Consider the following 9188-nt stretch of genomic DNA (forward strand, 5'->3'; position numbering starts at 1 on the left):
ACAGACAACTATTTACAAAGGCTAGTAAAAGTCAAATATATATATATATATATATATATATATATATATATATATATATATATCAAGCCGCAAATGTTACTAAACACTTCTTCTATGCTTCTCTACTCTTTCATTTTTTCCATGCATATTTCACCATCTAACATATAATTTATTCATTTAAGGTGTATTGTTTACAGTCTTTCTTTTCTGGTTAAAACATAAGGTCCTTTTTGGGGTGCCTGGTTGGCTCAGTGGGTTAAAGCCTCTGCCTTCAGCTCAGGTCTTGATCTCAGCATCCCGGGATTGAGCCCCCCCCCCCCCAATTGGGCTGTCTGCTCAGCAGGGAGCCTGCTTCCCCCTCTCTCTCTCTGCCTGCCTCTCTGCCTACTTCTCTGCCTACTTGTGTCTCTGTCTGTCAAATAGATAAATAAAATCTTAAAAACAACAACAAAAACAAACAAACAAACAAACAAACAAAAAACACAAGGTCCTTCGTGTCTGTCTTTTTAGGGATTGTCCCAATTCCTAGCTCAGAGCCTGGCACCAAGTAGGCTTAGAAATGACTTGTTGAGTGCATGAGTGAGAGGTGATGGGTACTGGGTTTCTGGGGATCAGAATTTAACCTTACTGTGATAGATGTAGAGCCTGATTTATAAATCCAAATTGCAATTTATGAATGAATGCAATCCTTCCTGGAGAAGTAGAAAAGACCAGAAGTTTACTGAACAGAGGGCAGTGGGTAGGTCCTTTCAGAGAACAAACCCACATCAGCAGTCAGCAGGTAAACAAAGTCACAAAATAGATCCATTCTTTTAGGCTGTATGTTCATCTAGTTGGGGTGTTGTGAACATACATTTCTTCTGAGGGGAGCTGATTTTTCTATTTAGATCACTAGAACCAGTTTTACTTCATTTGCAAAATCATAGGGACACATTACAGTCTTCCATTATTAGGATGACCATTTTAGAACTGAAGAAACAGAGATTTACTCTAGGCTGTGGATTTTTACCACCTCAACATCCGTGACCTACTTTTTCGGGGATGGCACACAGAAGATGCTATGTTTCTTATGTGAAACCAAATAACTTGTCACTAGTTTGTAAAAGGAAGGAAGACTTGAACTAGGCCCATTCTCTTTCTCCTGCCCAGGCTGATGATAATCATGATTGCTGAAATTTCCTGAGTGGTACTTAAGTGCCAGATACTGGTCTAAGTAGTTTTTATTTTATAACTGACCTTGGAGGTGAGAAGGAATTTGAGTCTAGGCTGTTTTCCTCCAACCCATGCCTTGTTACGTTTGGGTTTTAGTGCCCCTCAGATTGGGTTTTGTACAAGGAAAACACTATTCAGAAGTTGTCTCTTGCCTTAAACAGCTGGTATTCAATTTATTAATGTTACCGATTCACAAAACTTAGTTCTTCCTTAGGATGTTAGTTTCATCTTGTAAATTTATACTTCCCTTATAAATCTAACAAGGGTTAGCAATTTTTATTTTTAAGATGTTGATAATTTTTTTATTATTTTATTTTGGAAAATATCACATATATGCAAAAAAGGAATGAATAATATAATAAATCCACATGTGCTTTTCCCTCAGTTTCAATGATGATCAACTAATGGCCAATTTATTTCTTCTGGCCTTCCACCCATTTTCCCTCTGTTATTATTATGACTTAATCCTCATTATCATATCATTTCAGCCATAAATACATCCATGCGTGTGTTAAAAAGATAAGAACTTTTTATTTTTTAATTTTTATAAACGTTTTTCTTTTTTTAAAGATTTTATTCATTTCTTTGACAGGGAGAAAGAGAGAGAGAGAACAAATGGGGAGCAGCAGAGGGAGAAGTAGGCTCTCTGTTGAGCGGGAAGTCTGATGACTTAATGCTGGGACCCTGGGATCATGACCTAAGCTGAAGGCAGACTGAACCACCCAAGGGCCCCAGAACTCTCTTTAAAACATAACCTCATTTCATTACTGTACATAAACAAAATGGCCATAAGCTAGCAATATCAAGTCTACAGCTTTATTCAAATTTCCCATTGTCTCATAAATGCCATCTTTTAAAAAACCTTTATTTATCTGAATCAGAATTTGACCAGGTGTATCTACTGTGATTGTTCCATAGATGTTTTAAGTTTATTTTAAGTTTATTTTAATTTATAGGTTGTTTCTGTCTTCCTTTCTTTTTCCTGCATGTGTTTATAGTGAAGAAAAAGGGTGATTTATTACATAGTCCATCCTTTACTGTAATAAAATTGACATTTGACATAATTACCCAACTGCATTGTTTCTCAATACAAATACCACAATCTCCAAATAATATTGTCATAAACAACATGATTACTTTAAAAAGCATACATATGTTTGGAGTGAGGGGCAGTTCTTTTTGTCCTTAAGGTAATATTCCACTAGGCATAAAAAAATCAACTCTCTGTTCTTCATAATTGCTTGAATTTCTTTTTCTCTTGCGAATTTGACACAAACTGGACAGTCAGTGAAGTTCACCTGTTTCATCTGACTTTTACAAAAAAATGAAAATTCCACTGAGTAAATCTACTGAGCTAATTGGCTTTGTCCAGCAATTTGTGAAGCAGGCAGCATCCCATCTAGCAAGCAGTAAAGGGCTGAGGAGCTATACAGAATGAAAGACTTTTATAGGCAGAGATATGTTGGGATGAGGAAGTTACTAATAAAAGAAAAGAAATTGTTTCAGGCAAAGGTCCCTTCCTTTGGGGGAAGGGCAGGAGTCTATCATGCTGTTCACCTTGCTAATGCTAATCAGGAAATTCCAGACCTGACAGGGTAAAGGTCACATTCTTGCAATTAAGTCCTGGTTTGTTGTCATAGGGGTAAGTGACCGCATTGTGGGCCTGTTGTTTCTTTTTTTTTTTTTTTTCTTTCCTTTTCTTTTTTTTTTAAAAAACACTTTCTATTATTAGTAATTGCTAATTTAAAATTAAATTTTGTTTTACATTAGATAAATAATTTGCATGATTTGAGAGTTAAACCTATCATACCAATCCCCCATATGTACTCATTTTCTTTTGATTTTGTGGTTTATCTTCTGAAAGGGTTCAGAATGAGTCTCCCCAAAATGTGCTGTTTGGTGTGTCAGTTACTTTGAACTGAAGTCAGTCAAGGTCCAAAAGACTTAGGAAGATGTTTTAACCTCCTCCTTAACTACCTAAAGGAGTTTAGATAGAGAGGCTGGTCCAGGAGAAAACCATCACTAGGGATAACTCTAAAGGTCATGGGTTAGGTGTGGTAAGGCAGGGGTAAGCTCAGCAAAGCCTAGAGAGCAAATTCTTCTCTGTGTCCTATTGCCTCTGCATGGACTAACAAACATTTGTTTATCAAATATCTGCTCTTCCTAATTTCCTATCAACTGTTTTTCTCTCCTTTGAAGTCTCAGACCCCTAATTCCTTCTCTTTAGCACAGAATGGCATATAAGCTTCAATTGCCTGATTACCCGAGTGTCTCATATTCTTATGGGGCTCCTGCATATATGTAATTACGTTTGTTTTTCTTTTGTTAATCTGTTTTATGTCAATTTAATTCATAGACCAGTGAAAAGAGCCAAGATGGGTAGGGATATTTACTGACACAACTTATTGTTATATAAGGAGCTAAGTTTTTTTCTCCCCTACACTTTAATCATTTGCTTTTATTAATATGAGCTGGTATGAACTTCTACCCATACTCCCTTTACTTAAAAATAGCACACTATCGGGGCATCTGTTGGCTCAATTGGTTAAGCACCCAGACTATTGATTTTGTCTCAGGTCATGATCTCCAGATCATGAGATCAAGCCCTGTATCACTATCCACACTTGGCAGGGAGTCTGCTTGATTGTCTCTCTCTCCTTCTCCCTCTGCCTCCCCCTGCCATGCTCTCTGTCTCTTCCTCTCTCTCAAACGAATCTTTAAAAAAAAAAAAAAAAAGCCCACTATTTACATTTTTCTTACCTTGCTTTTTTCACATATCATATCCTGTGTATCAACCTATAATAATCTATAGACAGAGCTATTCCTTATTCATCTACAAACTTCATGTTACACTGTGTGACTGTATCAGAATTTATTCACCAATCCTCTTTTGATGGGCATTTGGGTCATTTCCATGTTTTTGCTATTATAATTAATACTGAAATTAATAACCTTGGAATTATAGTCTTGTCTTCCTTCCTTTCTTTCTGTACTTGGCCAGCGTATCTGTGGGATGTATTCCTAGAAGTGGGATTGTTGAGTCAAAGCTTAAATGCGCATATAATTTTGTCAGATATTTCCAAATTCCCTTCTATAAAAATTGTACCATTTTTTACTTCATAAACAATGTATTAAAGGTGCCTCCTTGCCTAAAAAAGCCTTGTCCAGATGATTTTTGTCAAACTAATAAATCTGAATTTGCTACCTAATAGATAAGAAATGACATCTCAATCTGAATTGGATTACCTTTATTATGACTGAAATTGAGCAACTATTCATATGATTAAGTCATTGAAGTTTGTGTGCGTGTGTGAACCATTTGTTTATTCTCTAGTCTGCTTTCTATAAAATTATAGTTATTTAAAAAAATGTTTGAAGTTTTATATGTGGTAGGGATATTTACTGACACAACTTATTGTTATATAAGGAGCTAAGTTTTTTGCCAGTTGGGCTTTTATCCTTTTTGTTTATGGTATCTTTTCCTATGCAAAAGTTTCTTTTTTTATATACACAGTTTATTTTTTTTATAGTTCTTTTGGATTTTGAATAATAAGAAAACATTTTCTGACACTAAGTTCTAGTATAAATTCACTCATTTTTTTCTAGTACTTGTGTTTTAATGTCTTTGCACTTAAATCTCATCCATTTGGAATTTCTCCTGGTGTGCAGTGTAAGAAATAGATACCTTTTTATCTTTTTCATATTACTACCCAGTTATCCCTATCAAAAAGTTGATCTAGTCTACATTGATTTGAGAAGATACGTTTATCATATACTAAATTTACTGTTGTAATTGTGTCTATGTCTTTATTTTTTTCGTGGTGGGGAAATGAAGGGCAGATGGAGAGGAGGAGAGATCATCTTAAGCAGGATGGAGCCTGATGCAAGGCTTGATCTCAGAACCCTGAGATCATGACTGAAGCCAGAATCAAGAGTCATCACTTGAGTGCCTGCGTGGCTCAGTTGGTTGGACGACTGCCTTCAGCTCAGATCATGATCCTGGAGTCCCAGGTTTGAGTCCCACATCCGGCTCCCAGCCCAGACTCCCCATGGGGAGTCTGCTTCTCCCTCTGACCTCCTCGCTCATGTTCTCTCTCACTGTCTCTCTCTCAAATAAATAAATAAAATCTTTAAAAAAAAAAAAAAAAGAGTCATCACTTAACTGAGCCATCCAGGTGCCCCTCTAATTGTGTCTATTTCTTTGTTTGCTCTTCAGTTTCATTGGTTTGCCTGTCTTTTCAGGCACCACTACTGCATGTTAGACTTAAAAAACTTGGTAAGATGTTTTCATCCCTGAGAAGGCTAGCCTCTCTCCTACCTCTTTTCTTCCAGGGTTTTTCTGGCTATTCTTGTTTGTTTAAACTTTCAAATGAATTTTGTAATCTGCATGTTTAGCTTGAGAAAAAAGCATCACCTGTGATTCTTACTGGGATTGTATTATATTTAAAGTTAACTGAGGAAAAGCTGGTATCTCTGTAGAGGAACATGGATGACATTCTTTTGTTTAAATCTACTTTTGGGGGCATCTGTGTGTCTCAGTGGGTTGAGCTTCTGCCTTTGGCTCAGGACGTGGTCGCAGGGTCCTGGGATCGAGCCCTGCATCAGGCTCTCTGCTCAGTGGGGAGCCTGCTTCTCCCCCTGCACCCCCCTCCCCGTCTCTCTCTGCCTGCCTCTCTGCCTACTTGTGATCTCTGTCTGTCAAATAAATAAATAAAATCTTAAAAAAAATAAATCCACTTTTGGGTCTTGCAGGAATTTTCTTTAACATATGAATATATATGGAGCATAGAAAATTATGTTATAGTAGTTAATATATTACATGAATTTTCTATTTTGTTACATTAATAAATATAAAAATGACATATACAATCTTAGCAACAGAGCCAGAGACTTTTTCACTAAGATCAGGAATTAGAAGTGTAAAATCCACTGCTATGTATTAGTCATTGCAAATGTTACATAGTAATGGATTCCATGAGCATCTGTATATGGAAATGATAGACATCACTCTTCTTATTACTAATATTAGTGGCTTTGGTGTTAAGGTTATATACGTAATTTTTTTATATGTCAAGGAAATATCCATCAATTCTTATTTTATCATTTTATTTTTATTTTAACTATGTAAAATTCATAAATAGATTTTGGTAGATGCCTTTTCTGCAACCCTGAAATAATCGTCTAATTTTTCTCGCTAGGTCTATTAATTTGAAGAATTATATAAATACAACATCTAATGTTGAAATGCTTCTATATTCTGCAAAAAAATATGAACACCTGTTTGTGTTTAATTGAAGTATAGCTGATAAATAATGTTATAATCAGTTTCAGGTGTATCATATTGAGATCTGACAATTATATACCTTACTCAGGGCTCACCATGGTAAGTGTACTTACCCTCTGTCACCAAAGTTATTCAATGTTACTGACTATATTTCCTATGTGGTACTTTTCTTCCCCCATGACTTATTTATTTTATAACTGAAAGTTGGTACCTCTCAATCCCCTTCTATTTTACTAATCTCCCAATCCTCCTCCTTTCTGCAAACCACCAGTTTGTTTTCGATATTTATGACTCTTTCTTTTTCTCTTTTCTTTTCTTTCTTTCATTTTTTTAGATTTCACATATAGGTGAATTCATATATTTGTCTTTTTCTTCTTAATTTATGTCACTTAACGTATTACCTTTTAGGTCCATCCATATTGCTGTGGATAGTCAGCTTTCTTTCTTCTTCTTCTTCTTCTTTTTTTTTTTTTTATGATTGAGCAATATTCTATTGTGTATATATACCATATCTCCTTTACCCATTTACCTGTCAGTGGACACTTAGGAAGCTTGAATATCTGAACACATGGTTTTAATGTATATTTTTTAGTGGGCTATTTGCTCTCTCTCTCTCTCTCTCTTTTTTTTTTTCTTTTTTTTTTTTTTTTTTGGTGTGTGTGTGTGTGTGTGAGAGAGAGAGAGAGAAAGGGAGAGAGTGCAAGTGGGAGGATGAGGGGAAAGGCAGAGGGAGAGAGAGACACTCTTACGCAGGCTCCATGCCCGGTGTGGAGCCTGATGCTGGGTTCAATCTCATGACCCTGAGATCATGACCTGAGCTGAAATCAAGAGTTGGACATTCCACCTCACTAAGGACCCAGGCACCCCTATTTGTTCATATTTAACTGAAGACTTTTAGTGTGATTAGTCTATGCTTTTCAGGGGCGGGGGATGTAATTTTACCATTTTTAAGTATTCGTATATTTACTTTATAAAATGCATTTAGGATTTTTCCCTTTTTTTAATATTTAATCCTTAATATCACTGTGGTTGAAAAATATATATTCATTAAGAAACACTTTTACCATTCCAATTAACTAAGTTTGCCTAGCCATTAAGGAAAGCAGATAACATCTCTAGTTAACTGTTTTAAGAGGCTTTGGCTATGAATGAGGGTTGAAGCTGCAGACAGCTATGGGTCAGCCTCTCAGAGCTATTTTTTCACATTTCAGAAGATTGGATGGCACACAGTAAGTGCTTAAAACTATTAGATACTATGATAAGATGGACAAAGGAATATGAGCCTGATGAAAATCATGAATCTGAAAATAAGATCAGTGCACATAGTCTGGCAATAGGATGAAATATTTGAAACTGGGATTATTCTGAAAAATCCTGGGTGTATAGTTATGGCTTTTACAGACTCTCTAATGTTTAATTGATTAACATTCACCATATAAGGAGAAAAGAAGAAAAAATAAACGAGTTAACATTGAGGGACACCTTGGTGGCTCTGTCGTTAGGCATCTAGCCATCATTAGGATCATGATCCCAGTGTTCCCAGAACACTGGGATCAAGACCGGCATCGGGCTCCCAGTTCCGCAGGAAGCCTGCTTCTCCCTCTCCCACTCTCCCTGCTTGTGTTCCCTCTCTCGCTGTGTCTCTCTCTGTCTAATGAATAAATAAAATCTTTTTAAAAAACCCAACTAACATTGAGAATATTTACTAAGTGAAGCTCTGTGCTAAGAGCTTGCTATTCGTTAATTCAAACCACAAACCTGTCGGGGTAGTTGTTAGTTATTTACATTATTTTCAGGTGAAAAAGTAAGGGTTGGGGTTATTAAGTAGCTTTTAAAAACTCTCTAATTCGTAAGTTTAGGAAGTGAACGATAAAAAATTGGAAAGGGAGCTGGACATTTGGTTGGAGAGCCCACTTTCAACTACTACATAAGGAACCTCTGCATTTCTGAGATTATTGGGGTAGTATATACTAGTAACCAAAAATTTAGGAAGAAAAATGAGGAAAAGGAAGTGAAGACCTGAAATCCCATCATTTAAAAAAATAAATTTTGAATAGGTCCTTCCAGAACGTTTCCTGTACAAATTCATTATTTTTTTTAACAAAAGTTAAAACATTTTCTTAACTTTTTTTGACTTAATAGTGTCTGGAGAACTTTTAAGTTTTTGAGATTCTACCTTTTAAATTTTAATCACAGAATTTTCCCTCTGGCTCAGATGTGACCATATGCAAACTTGGGCATCTTTTTTGTGGGCACTGATGGCTGGGCTTGATTCCTCTGCCATTGTTTCTTAAAGGTTTGTACATATTTTATAAGTAAGAGCAAAAGGGTTGAGGACAGATGGCTAAAGCAGTACCTGGCAGATGTAGGTGGTCAATAAATGTTTGCTAATTGAATTAAAGAATGCATGAAGAATTACATTTTTTTTTAATGTAAATGCAATCACTACATCCTTTTAGCAAGTTATGAGGGATGCAAGTTCCTGGGGATGGGACCACTGGTAAGATACAACTGTGATTATATTACTGTTTCAGTGCAACTGACTTCATTATTGAAAGTGAAATGATAAAGGAGTTCAATAGTCCTTTTGTGATCAAGCAAATTTTAGTGCCCTTCTTGTGCTTCTCTGTGTTGCCAAATCTTATTCAGATAACAATCTAATGGTAGAGAAGCAGGCAGAGGTCATACAGAA

The sequence above is a fragment of the Mustela nivalis genome (genome assembly GCF_964662115.1).
Source record: "Mustela nivalis genome assembly, chromosome: 4".
Taxonomy (NCBI): domain Eukaryota; kingdom Metazoa; phylum Chordata; class Mammalia; order Carnivora; family Mustelidae; genus Mustela; species Mustela nivalis.